Here is a 19,253-nt window from a genome sequence, read left to right as displayed (position 1 = left end):
ATGCAATTCACCAATATGAAGAGGGACCATTGCATTTTTGCATCCTGGCATGACCCTAGTCTCAGATCAGATCAATGAATAATGCATGGCAAGATGGAGGAGGGAATGTGTGGTGACAACAGCATGAGACCATGGAACAATTGGCATTGTTAATATTCATGGGGATTTGCAGGCTAAAGCGTGGCCCAGAAATTGCGTTAGAGCACAGCACACTCAATTCAGTTGGAACAGTGTGTGAAGAGGGTGGCACAAGGTTTGCGGGTGTTGTTCAGCACTGGATCAGGCAAGGGGGATGTCTTGAAGCTGTAGTCTTCAAATGACTGTAAAAGGGCACATTCAAACCTACCTCAAACAGCATTGTGGTTTCAATTGGCTGCTCCAAGGGGGAGCATGGGTTGGGGGGGGGAACCTCTGTGCAGAGCTAATGTTCTTTTCACTGTTATGGGATGTTCTCTCTAGTGCATGGCTGAGGGTTCTTTTGCCATATTACGCCTGTAACACTAAACCCGAATATGTGCTCTTCTATGCTGGCCCATCTGTTCTGTGGCAGGCCTTTGGACATGCGTGGCCACCCACATACTTCATGGTTATGTGCTAGGTATCAGAGAGCTCCTCTGCGGGTGACTCTTGGCCCAGGATTGAATTACGGGCCCTGTCCTGCAAATGAGATCTCCCTGCTATTTGCTGACACAACCAACTCAGAGCGACTGTCTCAGCTTCATGTGGGGTAAGAAGAGCAGCCGGTCCTGTGAGAGAAGCCTGGGGCCCACCACAGGGACTGAATTTTGAGGCTGGTCCTGGGGACACATGTAAGCCCCAAGGTAAATTATTCAGATTATTATTCATACACAGGAAATCTGAATCTATGAAACTGTGTTGAGGTTACTGTACACTGTGTGTATGCGTGCACCTCAAGCTTGTGTGAGAGAGAGTTGAAGAAAAAAGACAAAGCATACAAAGTGTGAACAGATACATCAACCCTGTATTTAAGACCATTTAAATGGTGCTGTCACACACACACACACACACACACACAAAGTCTTTCCACTGAAACAGCCATTTGTGAGAGCAGATGTATGCTGGAGTCTATTAGGTCTGTTTTATTTATGCTGTTAATAAACAGCGTTAGTGGTTTTGCCTGACGTGTTTAAACCTTTTAAACATTAGTTTCATTTTGATTTTACTTTGCTGTTCACTCTGTAGCCAAAGTGCTGGAGTCAGAGCTTCCCGAGAGAGTGACACATACTGGCACACACAGAGTTCTGATGCCCAGGCCACTGCAGCCAGGACACACTGCATTTTCCCATGCGAGTTTGATGTGACTCCTAATTGCTTCAGAATACCACCCCAGGGAGAACCGAGACCTCAGTTCTACAATTCCTATGTTTAGCTGAAGAAAGCCAAGTAAAATTGATGCAGTCTGAAACATTCTGGTGTTGGATAAGGTTGGATGGGGGATGGGGGGGTGGGTGGTGAATGCAGTTTTGGTGAGGGTGGGTGGGTTCATGACCAGTTTGTTTATCTGGGCGCAAGCTCGTTACACACACTACATACACACACACACACACACACACACAGCTGAACATTGTTGTTGGCTATGCTTTTCTGGGGTCATTGTTCAAGGCATACATACATCCCGCTGCCTGGGTCAGGTGGCGAAAGCTGGGGGTGTTTATGCACTAAGCTGATAATGACCGCACGTTCATACCAAGGCACACTCTTGTCCAGGGAACAAAAATTTAGTAAGGGGCTCCCAGTGCCCCCCTAGCACCTGAAGCGGTGCAGTCCAAGTGTCCACCCTCCACCTGCCACGCCTGCCCCTGATCACAGCACCCTGGAACCCATCTGCTGGAGAAGCTCTCAGAAATGGGTCTTTGGTTTTACTTCTGTACCACAAAAAAAAACACTCTTTCTAGCCTGTTGTTGCTAAAGGAGATCCCCTCTGACAGTAAGAACATGCTCATGGCCCAATGCTAGTCAGAGCCAGTCCGTGGCCCTGCAAGTGCTTTTCTGTGTCAAAACTGACAAAGGGTAGAGAAATCACTGTGGTGGCAATCCTGATTCCTCGTATCAAATGCACACGCATGCATGAACACACACACACACACACACACACACACACGCACACTCTGTCTTTCTCATACTCAAACACACAGAGTGCACTCACACTGCAAATACGAACATTCCTTCCCTGCTCTCTGTCTCTAAGACAGGCTGAGTGTCCGAATCGTAATCCCCCCATCTTGTGTCTCAGCTACTTCTCCCATGAGCGCTCCATCGGACCACCTTTGTGTCCCTTCTCCCCCATCTCGGGGAGCGAAGCGAGACACACTTGCCTCTTGGCCGCTCTGCGCGGGATACACACACCGTGGCTCACATGGAGGAAAGAAAGCCTCTTCCCCTGCTGCTCCAATTTGAATCCACACTCCTCATGACTACAGATAGCCCCCCCTCCTGTGTACAGTTGCAGGCATGCTCCAGCCTCCTTTTTCCTTCATGGACCATTTCAAACATGAGACAGGCAAGCATGCACACAGAGCGTCATGAGAGAAGAAACTGCAGAAATGTCTCTTTACCTTAGCTGGAGACTTCTAACAGGCTGCTATCCCCCTTCATGCGCGGCGTGAGGGCTTCCTATTCAATCTCCCAAAAAATCCGCTTTTGTGTCCACTTGATTTCGCCTGCTGGATTTTCTCTCCCTGTCTTTTCCCCAACAGAGGCGGCCTTCTTCAGAGCATCCCTTTAGCTTATCCCGCTGTGGCAGCTGACACTTGTATTCAAGTTGTGAACATGGAAAAAAAAAGGGGTTGGGGGAGGTAGGTAGGAATCGGGAATTGGGAGTGGTGAAAAAAATCACTCCTGCCTTACGTCTCGCTCTCTCTCCTCCTTGCACTCACACACGCACAGCAACCCACACACACGGGCTAGAGGCTCAAAGAGAAACGGCAATTTCTCCTCTGTGCCTCTCTCCCTCTTTTCTCCCCTGCTTTGGCTGCTAAACAAAAGATGGGTGCCGTAACAGGGGAGTGGAGTGCCAAGCGTGGAGGGACATCTGTGAATGTGTTTATACGAGGTCTAAAGTAGCCTCTTAGCTGAGACAGAGACCCCCCTCCCCCACAGAGATGGGCTTGCTAATGGCATGTACCACTAAGGTGCAGAGCAGGGTGGGCATCTAGGAAACTGGAGATAGAAAGAGAGAGAGGAAAGAGAGAGGGGAGAGGAGAGGAGGGTGAGTCAAAGAGGGGGAAAGAGAGAGAGAGGTAGAGAGAGAGAAAGATATGCATGCTTTCCTTTTCTCTCCTTTCCTCTATCTCTCTGTCTTCAATCCCCCTAGCAAGGGGAGGAGTCTGCCTCTCTGCTGGTGGTTTGTGCCATTTCTCAGGGAATGATCTGGCTAGTTACATGGCTAATCCATCGCCGTGGTTCCTTCAAAAAGCAATTTGATATCCAGCATAAGTGGGTGCAGTTTCATTAAATATGCGTTCCTCTTTAACCCCCCCTCCGTGGAACCCCAGACATGTGTGAGCCCCTGTGATTTAAACGACTTCATATTTCCCACATTAGAGGGGGTGTGATGGGATGATCGCAGCAGCCAGGCAAAATGGAGCCAAACAACAAATGAAGTGGCAAGGGTGTTTTTATTGGTTCCCAGGTGTGCAGGTGAAGGTGATGGCTATGTACAGTGCAGGTGGCAAAAGTATCAAAATAAACAAAACAGAACTTAAGCAACAAAAATGCAACAAAAGACACAAAATAAATAAAATAACAAACAGGTAAACAAGACTATTTACACGGGTTTCCGGTACGCACTTTGACTCTGTCCAGTCTTACTCCCTTTCAACCGACCAACTAACCCCAAAATGAGGGCAAAGACTCCCTTATATACCCTCCAAGCTGGCTGGGACGATCCAACACAATTTCAATTCTTTTCAATCAAAAACTGGTAATATTGTGTCAGGGCTCCGCCCCCTTAAGCAGCTGTGTTTTTGTTTTTCCCCGTCCCTGTGCTTTTGTTTTCCTTGTGTTCCAGCCTCGGCCCGCTCCCTGCCTGGTCCCCGCCCACCTGATTTCCTCATTGCCTGCACCTGCCTGCCTACTCACCTGCATCCCATCTCCTCGTCACCCCAGCCCTATATCTTCCCTGCGTGTCTCTGTCTTGTTGCTAGTTCGTTTCAGTGTTTATTCCTGTCTCGTCCCTGCATTCATTTCCCTGATTGCTTGCTGTATTGCCGTTCCTGCCTGATTCCTGACTTCGATTTCTGCCTGCCACTTCGGATCTGTTTGACACCTCGCCATTGTCCCTGTACTACGAATAAACGCCTGGAACCGTAATACCCTGTGGTCCGCGTTTGTGTCCCGACCACCGATCCTGACATATTGTAATATATCACCAAAATAATTTACATGCTACAAACAGCATTTCAATTATAACACATATGCACCTTTTCCCGTTTACCCAAGTTTAGAAAATAAACATACATGAAAACTGGTGTTAGCTGAACTATACCACTCAATGTTTGTGTGCTTTCGAAAGCTCTGTAGTTTTTGTGCTTGCGAAAGCTACAACGTGAGATTGTTTAATTAACAAGGATGGCATTTATCGATTTAAATCAGGGGTTCTCAAACTTTTGCTGGGCTGGGCCCCCCTCCATGCTGATCAACTGTACTCGCCCCCCCCAACCCCCCCCCCCCCCCCGCCACCAACCATAGATAGATAGATTATTATTACATTATTAGTGATAGTAACCTACTACAAGATTATTATTATTATTAGTAGTAGTAGTATTAAGTAGGCTATTATTATTAATTATCATCATCATTATTAGGTAGGTAGGCTATTATTATTAGGCCTATAATCATCAGGCTATTTGTTAATACTAGTGGTAGGCTATTTTTTCTTTATTAGTATTATTAGTAGGTTATTAGTGGCTTGTGTTATCATCACCAAAGCTCGCAAGTCTGTTTTCAGTGTGAGATGTGAGCCTGCTTTGTTTTGCAGAGTTCTTACAATCTCGGCTCAATTTTAGATAAACACAGCCTCAGGCCATCCTCAATCTGTGCGTGATTGCAGTATTTGGTTTTGAGTGCAGTGAGTTTTGAAAAGCCTTTCTCACACAGATATGTTGATGCGAAAGGTAGGAGGACTTTTAATGCTACATTGGAAAGCTGGGGGTATTCCTGCATCAGTGTTACCCAGAAAGACGCAAGAGGGCAGGTGGTAAAGAGATGTTTCAGTCTGGTGTCACTCTTCAGTTCAACAAGCTATTCCTGCATTTTAAGTGACAGATCGTGTCCAATGCAGACAAATGGGTCCCGAACCCACGAAAATGAGCGGTAGTCCTCTTTGAAATATGATTCTAACTGCTGCTTTAGCGCAGACAGGTGATCTGCAGCTGATTGGAGGAGAGAGGAGAAATCACTTCCGCCTGCTTCCGTGATGAAGTCTGCCAGACTGGGAAACATGTCACAGTTTCCATCTCTGATGTGGCCATGCCAGAGGACAAGTTTTTGGACAAAAACATCCACTTTGTCTGCAAGGAGCAAGACGCTCGAATCTCGGCCTTGCAAAGACAAGTTTAAACTATTCAGGCGATCAAATATGTCGACCAAATACGACAAGGAGGCTAGCCACAGAGAGTCATCAAGGTGCTTAGCCAATTCAGATTTGCTTTCATTTAAAAAGAGTTTTACCTCTTCTTGCAGCTCATACAAGCGTTTTAACACTCTCCCTCTGGAAAGCCAGCGCACCTCTGTGTGTAAGAGCAGCTGTTTGTGGCCAGAACCCATTTTCTGACAGAGAACACCGAATAAGCGAGAGTTCAATGGACGTGATTTTATGTGATTTATGATCTGTACTGCTTGATGGAGAACTGTCTCAAAGGGCTTCGGCATTTTGCTGCATGTGCCTCGCGATGGATAATGCAATGAGTCCTTCTTGCAAGCGGAGCTACCTGTTGGAGGCGTGTCACTAAGCCACTCTCACGGCCTGTCATGGATCACGCACCATCTGTACAGATGGCCACACACTTGGACCAGCACAGGTCAGCCTCTTTGACAAACATGTCAAGAAGTTCAAGAATTGCCTCCCCAGTTGTGCGTTTGAAGAGGATGACAAAACAGAACATCCTCTTCAACTGCCTGCTCTTTTAGGAGTCAGCATCTGTGCCTGCCCAGCAACATCAGTAGACTCATCTACCTTTAATGCGCAGTAAGGACTCTGCTTAACATAGTATATGAGTTGCTCCTTCACATCATTAGCCATATCAGAAATTCTGTGAGCTACAGTGTCATTGGAAAGTGGAACGGCACTAAGTTTAGAGGCAGCGCTTTCCCCCAGCATAATCCGGCACATATCCTGTGCTGCTGGCAAAATCAGTGTCTCCGCAACTGTATGTGGCTTTCCGAGTTTTGCAATCCTATGGGAGACCACATAGGAAGCCTCGAGACACTGACTACACACGGTGGTATGTCTGCTCATTGTGGACTTCTGGGCATGAAGGGCATCGTGCTTTCTTTTAAAAAAATCCACAGGGTTATCTTTTAAGTCGGGATGCTTGGTGTCTAGGTGTCTTTTTAACTTGCACGGTTTCATGCTGTCATTAACAAGCACCTCCACACAAACCACACACTGAGAACGTTGTTCCAAAGTGCCAGTCACAGAAAACCCGAAGTGCAAATAACTCTCGTCATATTTGCGGACTTTCGTCTTTTTTGCAACTGGCTCTTCAGTAGGGGCATCTCTTCTATCTCAAATTACAAATTTGTCCATGGTGTTTGATCTTGATCTAAAGCCCCTTTCACACATGCACTGGACGCCGGAACGAGGAGCTGTATGTGAGAACGCAAATGTCCGAATCAGTCAGACCGGACATGTGAGGGACTTCGTTCTGCCAGCTCCCTAGTACAAAGTCCGCCTCATGTCGGAGTGAGCCTGTGTGTGAATAGAGCAGGTAACGTTCCGGAAAATCCACCGCGAGCAAGTGGGCGTGTTGATGACATTTCTATTATGTGACTAGCATGAAACCGGAAGAATACAAACATCTGCCTCATACTCTTTTTCGCGTGCCTGTACATAGCTTTCCACTGTTTCGTTGACATTGCAGATATGTCCAAATACATGCTATTTTGAGTCCAATGATCATATAGCTATACTGCCAAAACTTGTCTCTTACGATGATTAATAATGTTGGTTAGTAGTTTATTATCTGGTTAGTAGCTAGCTAAGCTGTAGCTAAGTAATAGTGATAGTACAATAGCTATGTTCGCCTTCTCCTCCTCCGTGCCACATTATGTACCCGTACCACCGAAAGGTAAGACATTGAAAAGAAAAAAAAAAACGAAAATATTTCAACTCGCGAATGCTTTTCGTGAACTCGTCAATACTTTTCACTGGTGAGAATGCAAATGAAAAATACTGGAAAATACCACGAGGAAATCTGGACGTTTCTAAACTCGCAATGATTTCAAGTGACAATGTAACATGCTACAAATGTAATTATTAATGGTCGCATACTGGGTACTACACTGAAAATAGCATGCACTCTACAGTATGTACTTGTGTAGTACGTAGTACGCAGTACACAGTATGCAGTACGCGGTTTCGAATACAGCCATTGCGATTTCTGCAGCGTACTTTTTGCGTCATGTCCTGCCTCCTGCATGCTCTGCCCAGGCGCCGTCCCTCACCTAAACCAAACCGGAGTATTTCCTGTAGGTGAGAACGCTACTGTCACGGACAATCTCCTATTGCGTGCTACATGTGTGAAAGGGCAATTCCGGCCAAGTTGCGGACCTGATTCTCCGCACTTTGTCCTGAATTCATATGTGAAAACGGTTTAAGACGTGTGTTTTTTACGAACGAACCACAGAGGCTATTCCTCGGTTATCAAAGGTCACCTTACGACAAAACAATGCAGGGAGCTCGGCTAAAATGAGCGGTTCACAAACTAGTCGTTAAATAATTTTTTATGTTTATTGTGATACAGTGTTGATTGTAATGACTGTGAAGAGAATGATGTTAAGGTTGTGATTGTGAAGCGAAAGAAAGAAGTAGAAGTAGCCTACCAAGAAGACAAAAGTAACGGGTAGTAAGAAGAGAAAGATGGTTAAGATTAGCTTGGAGAGATGGAAGGGAAGAAAATAAAGCTGAAATAGTCTTTTAAAAGACTTTTAAGATAAACTGCTGTTGCAGAGCTAGAGGGCTGCACGCAAGGGCAAAGCAAGGAGAAAGCCTCTAAAAAGGCTGTTATTGAAAGGTATTTTAAAAGCTATGGAAAAGCTACAAGATTAAAGGACGTTACTACGAACTCGACACAATTGCACAGTGGTGTTTCTTCCGATATCTGCGAATTCTTATGTACTTGGGGTGCCTGCTAAAGTTCGTTCTTTAACGAGTTCGTTCTGCCAAGTTCGGGTGGCAGTGTACCCTTGGGCAAGGTACTTAACCCATAATTGCCTCAGTAAATATCCAGCTGTATAAATGGATAACATTGTAAAGAACTGTAACCCATGTAAGTCGCTTTGGATAAAAGCGTCTGCTAAATGAATAAATGTAAATGTTCTTGAAATTTAAAATGATAACTTTCATTTGTCATTGGTTGGACTAAAGACGAAAATGTCTGTGATTTGTTGGGACAACTGTAATCCAACCCCTTGCATTGCGCCGCTGAGAGGTCCGGTCCGCTAATTTTAATTAATACATACATATATCAATGAAATGCTGTCTTGGATCTTATGTAAGATTAAATGATTTCGTCAACTGCAAACTGATTGCTAAAGTAAATTGTTATGCAGAAGATGAAATCATTTAGATGTGTTTGGAAGTGTAGGGAATAATCGGTGGGGGGAAAAGTTTTTTTTTCGACTGATCCACTGGGAAAAACATAAGTCTGGTAAACCGGAATGTAAATCAGAAACGCATACAGGCGTAACTAGGGCGAGAGTCAGCTGACGGTAGGGGCAAAATTTAGATATGTAGCTAGAGCGCCACGGCTGAAAGCTTTCGAGTCAAACGCAGAACTCGTTTTTAATGCTAATTGTTCGAGCAAGGCTTATTTGATACTGATGACGACTGGTAAATTATGTCGCCCTAACAACTTGCTAGCTGACTGGACACACAAACTCACAAACACATACAGACCGAGAACCTCATGCTGTAGCTTTCGCAATAGCGCACAAACTACAGACACTGCACTGTTTCCCGAGCATAATCATTTACTCTACGCATTGGTGTCAATTATTCTGTGAATTATTTGTTTTATTGTTAATCAAGGATGATAAAGGGAACAGGCTGAAAGTAATGATAGATTTAAAAGTAATGTTTCAGCCTCCCCTGTTTCCAGCTCGCCAGCCGCCACTGTTATAAATGAAGTGTACTCTGAGTGCATATCTATAAAAATACTCCTATGCAGTTTTCATGTTCTGAATCCCTCAGAACGAAGCAATCAAAGCTGATTAATGGTGCTGGTCATAGCAGCATGAACTCACCACACTGTTGTAGGTGGGGGCTGCTAACAGAAATGCAAATTTGCAAGTGTACCTTCATGCATTAGCATTTAACCGCAACAGCGTCAGTACACAACAATGCATAGGTTTATTGTTTTTCACTGAAGTTTGAGCATGGGCGTGGCAGCACACGAATGCTGTGATGCCTGTCCATCTAATATTCTCAGCTAAAGAATGAAGCAACAGCTGTTATGGCAATATTATACAAGCTGCTTCTAATAATTACCATGTTCCATTAATATAGATCTTTCACACATAATAAACCTGTGTTTATTATTATTATGTGCTTGTGTTTATGTGCATATGATGTACACCCTTATTATCCAAGTGTCTAATTTTAAAATCAGAATTTGTTTCCTGTAATTTTTCTCCTTCAACATTTTTGCTTCAAACAGCATATGGAATGAGTACCATCAGCAGATAAACTTAATAGAGATCATGCTGCAAATGAATGAATGAGCATTTAGACTGGCATACAGGACCAACAAGAACACAGGTACAGAACAAGCAGTAAATTCTATGAATTCAATATAAATTATGTTAGATAATTATAGAAGCAGTTGAGGGGATATGGCAATATATTTTACTGTAAAAAACTGACAGATATGCAGTTGTACAGTAGCTGTCTGTACAATACTGGGGACAGATATTGAAAGCAGCAGTTCGCCAGCTGATGAAAAAAGTGCTCAGATGATCTAACAGTTGTGTGTTACATTTCACCTACCTATGTGAGGCAGCACTTGGAGAAGGACACAGTCACAGTTTTGTGATTCCCGTAATGAGGTGATGTCTGGGCCCCTCCGACAAGGGCTGCTGGGTGCAAAAGATATCCCCAGTCGAAAGGGAAAAAGGCAAATCCAGAACAACTGCATTCCACACATGTAAAACTTAATTCAACCATAATAGTGTGGCTCAGATACCATGGCTAGAACAAATATAGTTTTATTGATTAACATACCAATGTACTTAATGACCATTTGTATAATGTAACTTTTATGTTTACCACTGAAGTCTGTTAAACTTCAAATGATAAACCTCACATGATTTTGTAAGACACAAATAGGGAAGTTCCTCGAAAAAGTACAAGCATTCTTGACTTCTATTCCAGAAAGAGCAAATAAATTCTCCCCTCCATTCGAGCAAAGTAAATTATGCAATTATCTTACACTTAATGTTATATTACAGTGTATTACAACTCTAAATCATTCCCCCCTTGTCATTAGCAATATTATGTCAGCATTGATTTGACATTAATACAGTTCAACAAGCAGCATATTTCCATTTAGTAACATCCATTGCTGAACATGCCATTTGTTTCATTTTAGTGTGGGGCTGTTGGTCTGTATAATTTATGATATTGCAGAAAAATAATAACATCCCTCTCAGAAGCTTTATATCAGATTACACTGATAACTTATGATTTCAGATGAACAATACAATCCTTTTTAACACTGTAAATCTGTCTTTATCAGTATGTTAATTTCAGAGCGGTCATTCACTAATTATTGAAAGATTGATTATTTCTGTGGCCTTTTTCAGCCCTTTTCATGTCTGTGAAAGTTGCTCTGTAATTAGAATGAATTTAAAGGCATTTTGTCCGTGGCACCTATTGAAAAAGGAATGGTATTGTGGTGCATAGTATATCGCTTGTCCCATTTATGTTTGTGCACCCAGCCTGTTGTTCTAGAGTATGCTGTATTGTTCCTGCTTCATTCAGACTGGCAGCTGCATTCTGATAACGCCATAGGCCTTAAACAGCATTGCATAATAGGATGTTCAACTGCGTCTGCACATTTGTAAACCTTGTTCAAAATAGGAACGCCAAGGGGTAAGTGCTTGAGAAAATTTTGAGGAAACACTGAACACTGAACCAGACTCATTAAATAAGTACCATGTTTGTCACTGTGAAGAAGAGGTAGCTTGCCTACAATGGAAGTTAATATAAATGTCTCTGAACTCCTTGCTCTGTTGTGTGCCTCTCTTGGTCTTGGACATGTTGTTTTCAAAAGACTAAACACATTGATATAATGCCTCTGTAGTCTGCATGCTGTAAAGGTGTTGTGTGCAGTTCTTTAAAATGCAACGCTAGCAGTGTGGTAGTATGAGAGAACATAATGACGCCATTATAGATCTTTGTTTGACACTGTGTGAATGCTATGTTATGCTAATGTTGATCTTATAGATCATTATTACACCATGTGCAGGCATGGGGAGTATCGGAATACATGTAATGGCGTTACGTAATTAGGAGGTAGCCTAACTGTATTCCGTTACAGTTACAGAAAAAAGACGTAATCAGATTACCGATACATTTAGTAAAAATGGGGATTATTAGCAAGATTACAATTTTAAAATACACTTTAAAATAAAGAACGATATACTACCATGCACATGCGCACATATTACAACACTTAACGAGTCTTACAACACCACTCTGGTCTCCAATGAAACCATAGGCAATCTTACAGTTGCCAATTCATTATCATGGTGTAGCGCTCCCCTCAGTAATCATGTGGATGAGGGCAGGGCTTTTGGGTTCTTCTAATATATTGATCAACTATTCTTAACCCTGATTAACTCAGTTTTAATTATTGTTTTGGATCTCTCTTTTTAAATTACACACATGAACTGTTTTTAACTAACCTATGCATTCACCTTTAAATTATATTTTTAATAAAGATTTTTAAACCCACCTGTGTCTATGTGTTTCAGAGAATTAAAGGTTTTTCCTTTTTTAAGGTAAGCAATAAAGTACACAACACAAGGTTTTAGGAAAATAGTTCTCAATTATTTACTTAAGAAATCAGTAATGAAATAAGAAAATGAAATAAAAATATGAATGTTCTTTTTTAAACCTTCAAAATAGAATGTCCCTCTTTTTCAAGGTAAACACTGTAAATAAATTGTCCCTCTTTTTTCACAGGTAGCCTTTAAATGAATTCTCCCTCTTTTCTAAGAACAATAATAAAGTAACTGAAAAAACCCTTTTTCCAGGAAAATACAGTAAATAAAATATCTTTTGTCTTTTCAAGAAAAACACTGTACCGTAAGTATATGCAAATACCAATAAACACTTTTAACCCTCAAATGGATTAATTCAAAACCTCAGTTTACCTTTCAAATTCACTTAAACACAATTATGTGGGCCCACACACCTTATACTAAAGCCGGCACTCTTATTAATTTATAGAAAATAACAACGGGTACCCCTTTAGTCATTCGGTGCAGGCCTGAGTTGGGAAGAGGATCCGCCCGGAGGAAACGAAGACCCGTCACTGCCGATGTCACGGTGCTCGCTCGTCGTGTGCAGCTCCACGCTCGCTATCCCACAGTCTCTGCCGTACCGGTAGCTTGCTGTTAGCTTTAGCAAAGTCACTGTGAGCTACTAGCTACTGAGTTAGCGGCTAGCTCCACGTCGTCTCCTTCTTATCTCGGATCGAGTAGTTCACTCAAACACACAGGAAAATCACCAATAAGTCCTTGAGAGAGTCCGGGTTGAACATCTCCACGAACCTGGTCACGAAGCTAGCTACCAAATTAACATTATAGTTTTCTTAGATGGGCTCGTTCTGCGTATAAAAAAATCAACTTATTTTAAGTGTTGAATATTCTTAAAACATAATCCAAAACAGCAACTCAAATTTCTTAGAACTAGTATAACTATGTGCATACCAATTTTCAGCCGTCCACATGCAACTGTTCACCAGAAATGTCATACTGAATACGCTGTGTCTTTCTCTGGTGTTTACAAGTGGAGCACGCCACCTCCGAATGATTACACATGCTTAGGATGCAAGATGATTTCGGAATTTGTCATAGGAAATTAATTTCCCATCAAAGCAACTACACAACACCGTTGAACAGTTTCCCTTTTGTCAGTAAGGTTGTTTATTTGCTTGTTCACGTCTTCGTAAAAACATGCATTCATTTCCATTGTAACTGGAACGTAATATTCTCGAAGTCTTAGCAACCACAAAATGTAAAGTTTTCAGATAACTAGTGTTATAGTGTAGTAGTACAAATCATTTGAAAATGAACTTGAACTTGGATCTTCACAAAGGGATTTTGATATATGGCAAACACAATATTAAAAATAAGGCCACAAACTCAAGGTTAGACTATTGCCTTGTCTCCACTGGTTAGGTCGCAGACTGAGTCTAGACCATCTCACAAAATGTGAGCATCTCTATTGTCATTCAAAACTGCCTGAAGAGGTCTGTAAGATCACTGACCCTGACAGCTTTTACTTTCTGAAACAAACCTGCCTAGGAGGTTGTGTCATTGACAACATACATAAGTCGGTGAGTGTCAGTGAATGTCATGCAAGTCAAAATGATTGTAAATGAAAATGCTGTAATGTTACTATGATATATTATGGATTACACCACTCTTGTTTAAATACTCAATTCCAGTTAAAATAGTCATACCCTTCCAACAGTGTTTTCTGTCACAATTGAGCAGGAGGAATCCAGTTGCAGAGATCATGCAAAAACACAGGTTATAAAAGACAAAGAATCTTCACTCATGACTAGAAACAACCAAACTTGGTGCATGGGAAAGCACACAAGGCAGGGTAGGTCAAGAATGAGCATTGAACAAAGAAACAGGCAGGGCTTATATACTACACACAGGTGAAAACATTTAACTAAATTGGGCAAGGCACAGACACGAAGTAGGAGGAAGACTTCCATTGTGAGGTGGGAATAAATACAAGTGAAGAAACAGCTCCTCTGGGCCATGTAATGACTACCCTTCCCATTTCAGATGAACTGTGATTTAGGATGGTTACTGAATGGATATGTCCATTTAATGTGGTTAAAGCAGGTCACAGACAGCCTAGTGGAGATAAGGCATATATTGCAAAATACAGTGAGCTCTGATGCTGTTGGCAGTTGAGATAGTGTAGTGCAACAATAAGCAAAGCTATTAAGCACAAGTTACATTCAATCTGAGCAACAACAGTTTGAAAAATGAGAACACTGCAGTTTATACCCTGTGAGATCCACAACATACAAATGACTACAGCTCCAAAGAATACTTCTCGCAAATGAAGGCCTACCATAATCATGAAACATACTGAGCTTAAGGTTGGTTCCTATCATAATACAACCATCATACACTGGCTTACCCACCTGCTGGACCTAGATTCAATCAACAAAGGAAGACAAAAACAAAACAAACAAGAGGAAAATACCTCCACTAGCTAGCCAATGTTATTTACCTACTCATTTACAAGGGCTAAAATACGGGCAAACTCACGGCTAGCTAGCGAGCTAGTTAAGCCTTAATTTAAACAGGCACTTGGCCAATGTTTAGGGCAGCACTGTACACCACATGCAGAAATATTAAAAAGGATGAACAGTGGCTGGAAAATTCTACAAAGCAGCAAAACATCTATAAGGAGAGATTCAGTTTCTCATCTGCAGAACAATACTTCAAAGGTAAGGTTACACTGAAAGATAAGCAATGTTCCATACTGCTCTAAAGGAGAAGCCAAAACCCAGCCTCCATTAGAACTTTGCCGAGTTTGCATCTACTGTGTTACACATACACACAAAAGATAAAGGGAAAAAGCACACAGATTTGGAATATTGATTTTTGCCATCAGTTTTGGTCGATTTGTTACCATTAATGACTGACTGATTTGTGTCTTTGATTGTGGTGTAAGCAGAGGTGATTGAGCACAGGTGATAAGGTTTGCTTTCCCATCAATAAATATAAACACTTGTCATTATGATGACCTTCATTTTATCTCTGTCTTGTCTGCAGCAGGCACTGACTTGAAACTCAGTAAATCCTCACTGGCTACCTCCAAACCTCTGAGATCATTGTTTAGAGCTGGGTGCTAATGAAAACTGGGCTATTGTTTACTACGAGTTAGGTGCTAATGGAAAATGAGCTTAATTTGCATCAATACATTACTCTGATATTTTTGGAAAACGTTTTTCTAGGACATGCAAATTGACAAAACATTGGCAGGGATTAAATCTTCCAGTCCTATTATCTTTGACAAAATAAGAAGAAGTATTTTCATTTGTGTCTGTTGTGATGTTGCATTTCTGGATTTATCTCAATCAGACTAAAAGAGAATTGTCTCAAGAAATAATAGAATAGAATACAATAGAACAGAATAGAATAGATAGAATAAACATTTTAGTGGCCAAGGATTGATGGTTTACTGAAGACATTACTAAATATGTCCAGTTTTGTCATGAGTTGCCATACTCTTTTATGTAAAAAACCTAGCTGTTATCCTCCAATCCTTGTGCTTTGGGAATGGCTTGGTCTTTGCTGCTGCACTCATGGGCTTTAATCTCTTAGCACTGATTACTGGTATGTTTTTACCCCCCTTATCTTTGGTGCTGCGTAGGTTTCGCGTGTACCATCTGTTACATCTCTTTTAGCAAGATGAGAGGGGTATAAGAGGTTTGGGGGGCCTTCAGAGAAGACGCCAATTAAGTTCACACCAGGCAGGTGGAGAGGGAAGTGGCTGGACAGATGGAGAGGATTCTGAAGCGTTGTTGCACACCCTCTGCAAGCGGCACTGCAGTCCTCAGGTGGACTCGCTCCTTTGATGTTCCCTGGTGTAGAGAACGGAGAACTGCATGGATGATGGTGCAATATATATTAGTGGGATGGGTGGATAGGAAACAGTTGCTCAGTCAACAAAAATACAGAGGAATAAATTATTCAAGCAAATGTCTCTGCAAGCAGTACAGCTTCCAGATCAAACCTTTGTGACAGAAAGGTTTATGTATTATAATTTAGTTGTTGCACGGGGCTTTTATCAACCTGAACGCATTCTCCCGCTGCTTGGTGTCTCCAGGTGTCTGTCATAGCTGCATTGTTGTTTTATCAGTGTTCAGCTTCAGTTTCCCTAGTAGTTAACATTGTGCAATCTCTGAGCCTGTAGTCATGCTTTTTGGTCTATTTTTTTGTGAACTTTCCACACGGGAGGCATTGTATTAATTAATTATTATTGTTTTCTGATGGAAAGTATCTGAATTTCCTAATTCATTGTCCAATGTAATACAAGAAATATATTTTTCTCAGATGTGAGAGTCATGGCCCCATGCTATTCTTTTCATTCTAACCGTTGCTCTGTTTGAATAAATTTCGATCACAACGGTCCATTCTTTTTCCCCATATTTAACACAATATGGAGTGAATTATAAAATTTTTTTCCTCTTAACAATCCCAAATTGTAAAGTGCACTTAAGCCAACAGTTCATTTCTCTCATAATGCACATGAACACTATATTTTTCAGCCAGCACACACAGCACAAGTAATTAATGGATGTCAGTACATTATAGTGTTTGCATTATACTTATTTATAGAAAGTTGGCAAGTTTGCAAATGAATGGAAGACACTGGTAATGTTTAGGTGTTTACATGTGAATTTATACACGTGAAATAGGACCCTACACTGTGGTGCAACTGTGTTCCAATTTGATGTTTGAACATAATACCGTGCGGTGCCAATTTCTATGCCACACACCATCTAAATATATTAGAGCTGCTATTCATATAAACATTATATATTTGTCAGGATTTGTTTGGATGAGAACTGTGCTGGCTGGACCCCAAGAAGTGCCTGCAGTTTTTCAGGAGACTCTCAGAGTTGCTTCATATAAGAACAGATGATAGATGCACTTCAGTTAGGCTTCATGATCCTCATAATGAACAGTGCCACCACATCCAGTCAATGACTGTGATTTCAATCAATCATAAGCCCCTTTCGCACATGCACTGGACACCGTTACATATCCGGCCCTTAGCCGGAGGAGCTGTATGTGAGAACGCAAATGTCCAAATCAGTTGCACCGGACATGTGACGGACTTTGTTCTGCCAGCTCCCTAGTACAAAGTCCGCCTCATGTTGGAGTGAGCCCATGTATGAATAGAGCAGGCAACGTTCCGGAGAATCCACCACGAGCAAGTGGGCGTGTTGATGACGTTTCTGTTATGTGACTGGCACGAAACCAGAAGAATACAAACATCTGCCTCGTACTCTTTTTCGCGTGCCTGTACATAGCTTTCCACTGTTTCGTTGACATTGCGGATATGTCCAAATACATGCTATTTTGAGTCCAATGATCATATAGCTATACTGCCAAAACTTGTCTCTTACGATGATTAATAATGTTGGTTAGTAGTTTATTATCTGGTTAGTAGCTAGCTAAGCTGTAGCTAATAGTGATAGGTATAGTGAGATAGGTGAACTGGTGACCTAACATTACATGGCGAATAGCAAAAACTTACCTTATTTACCTTCTTGTTATAATAAATGTATACTTAATAATAAATTATGTGTACCGGTAGCACCATTTGGATGGCTATGTGTGATTTTTTTTTTTATAGGCTACCCAAAAGTAAAATAGCTATGTTCGCCTTCTCCTCCTCCGTGCCACATTATGTACCCGTACCACCGAAAGGTAAAACATTGAAAAGAAAAAACCTGAAAATACTTAAACTCGCGAATACTTTAGGTGAACTTGTCAATACTTTTCACTCGTGACAATGCAAGTGGCGTCTAACTGGAAAATATCACGAGGAAATGTGGACATTTCTAAACTCGCAATGATTTCAAGCGACAATGTAACATACTACAAATGTAATTATTAATGGTCGCATACTGGGTACTACACTGAAAAATAGCATGCAGTATACAGTAGTGCATATACTTGTGTAGTACACTGTAAGGAAAAAACAAGGCGCAATTCCGATCTTCACAGAAAAGACTTCTTTATTTACAGGAACGGTTATTTACAGGAACAGGCAGTTGTCAGAAATGCGTGAAAACGCACTCTGGGTTCAGCGGAGTCAATCTGACCATGAGGGTCCACTGAAGACATTCTTTATACAGATGCCGCGCTTTGATCGGGATAGACAATAATTAAATAACTATCAATAAGGGTGGGAATACATGTGGTGAAATACCGGGGGTTTGGTAATGAGATTATTTCGTCTTTGATCAGGATAGACAATAGAGTACCGGTGGTGAACTATCGGAGGTCTGGTAATTAGATTGTCTTCCCTAGCAAGAACAGTTCTCAATCACCCATCACTGGTTCCTTTAGAAGTGTCAATTGTCGCAGCAGCTAGCTGCCGCCAAAGTGATAGTTGAAGTCTGTGAGCAGGACTGTGGTTACAATAAGGCCATCTAGACAAATGAATACAGGTATTAGCATACCTTAAGTGAGAGGATCTGTGCTATCTTATGCTGCATTGAGTAAGCTGGTTTAGGGATCTAGACCAAAATCTTACAACACAGTATGCAGTAGGTGGTTTTGAATACAGCCACTGTGATTTCTGCAGCGTACTTTTTGCATCATTTCCTGCCTCCTGCACGCTCTACCCAGGTGCCGCCCCTCACCTAAACCAAACCAGAGTATTTCCTGTAGGTGAGAACGCGTCTGTCATGGACAGTCTCCTGTTGCATGCTACATGTGTGAAAGGGCAATTCCGGCCAAGTTGCGGACCTGATTCTCCACACTTTGTCCGGAGTTCATATGTGAAAACAGCTCTAGAGAAGAAGTGTGTTGAGGATAGTGTTCTAATCACACCGGTTTTAGCATATGCGCTAAACGGCAAATCACACTGGTGTGACTGTATGCGCGAAAGGGTTAATGAAATTCATTGATTTAACCATGCAATAGCCTCTGAAAGGCTAAATAACAACACAAAATCAAATAATACATTTATGTCACAGCAGTAGTGAAGCCAGTATCAAACTTGAGTGTCCTCG

General features: G+C 41.8%; 1 protein-coding gene across 3 annotated transcripts in view; it reads right to left on the bottom strand.

Annotated features, from left to right (window-relative positions):
* LOC118783387 (galactosylgalactosylxylosylprotein 3-beta-glucuronosyltransferase 1-like) overlaps positions 1-3,057 on the bottom strand; it is a 90,438-nt gene extending 87,381 nt beyond the window's left edge. For all 3 annotated transcript variants that reach the window (XM_036537238.1, XM_036537239.1, XM_036537240.1), the window contains exon 1: positions 2,577-3,057. The gene's annotated coding sequence lies outside the window, so the exon portion shown is untranslated. The remainder of the gene's footprint in view (positions 1-2,576) is intronic.
* Positions 3,058-19,253: the final 16,196 nt, after the last annotated feature.

This window comes from Megalops cyprinoides, chromosome 9, assembly GCF_013368585.1.
Source record: "Megalops cyprinoides isolate fMegCyp1 chromosome 9, fMegCyp1.pri, whole genome shotgun sequence".
NCBI lineage: Eukaryota > Metazoa > Chordata > Actinopteri > Elopiformes > Megalopidae > Megalops > Megalops cyprinoides.
This window is presented reverse-complemented; position numbering and strand designations above follow the sequence as displayed.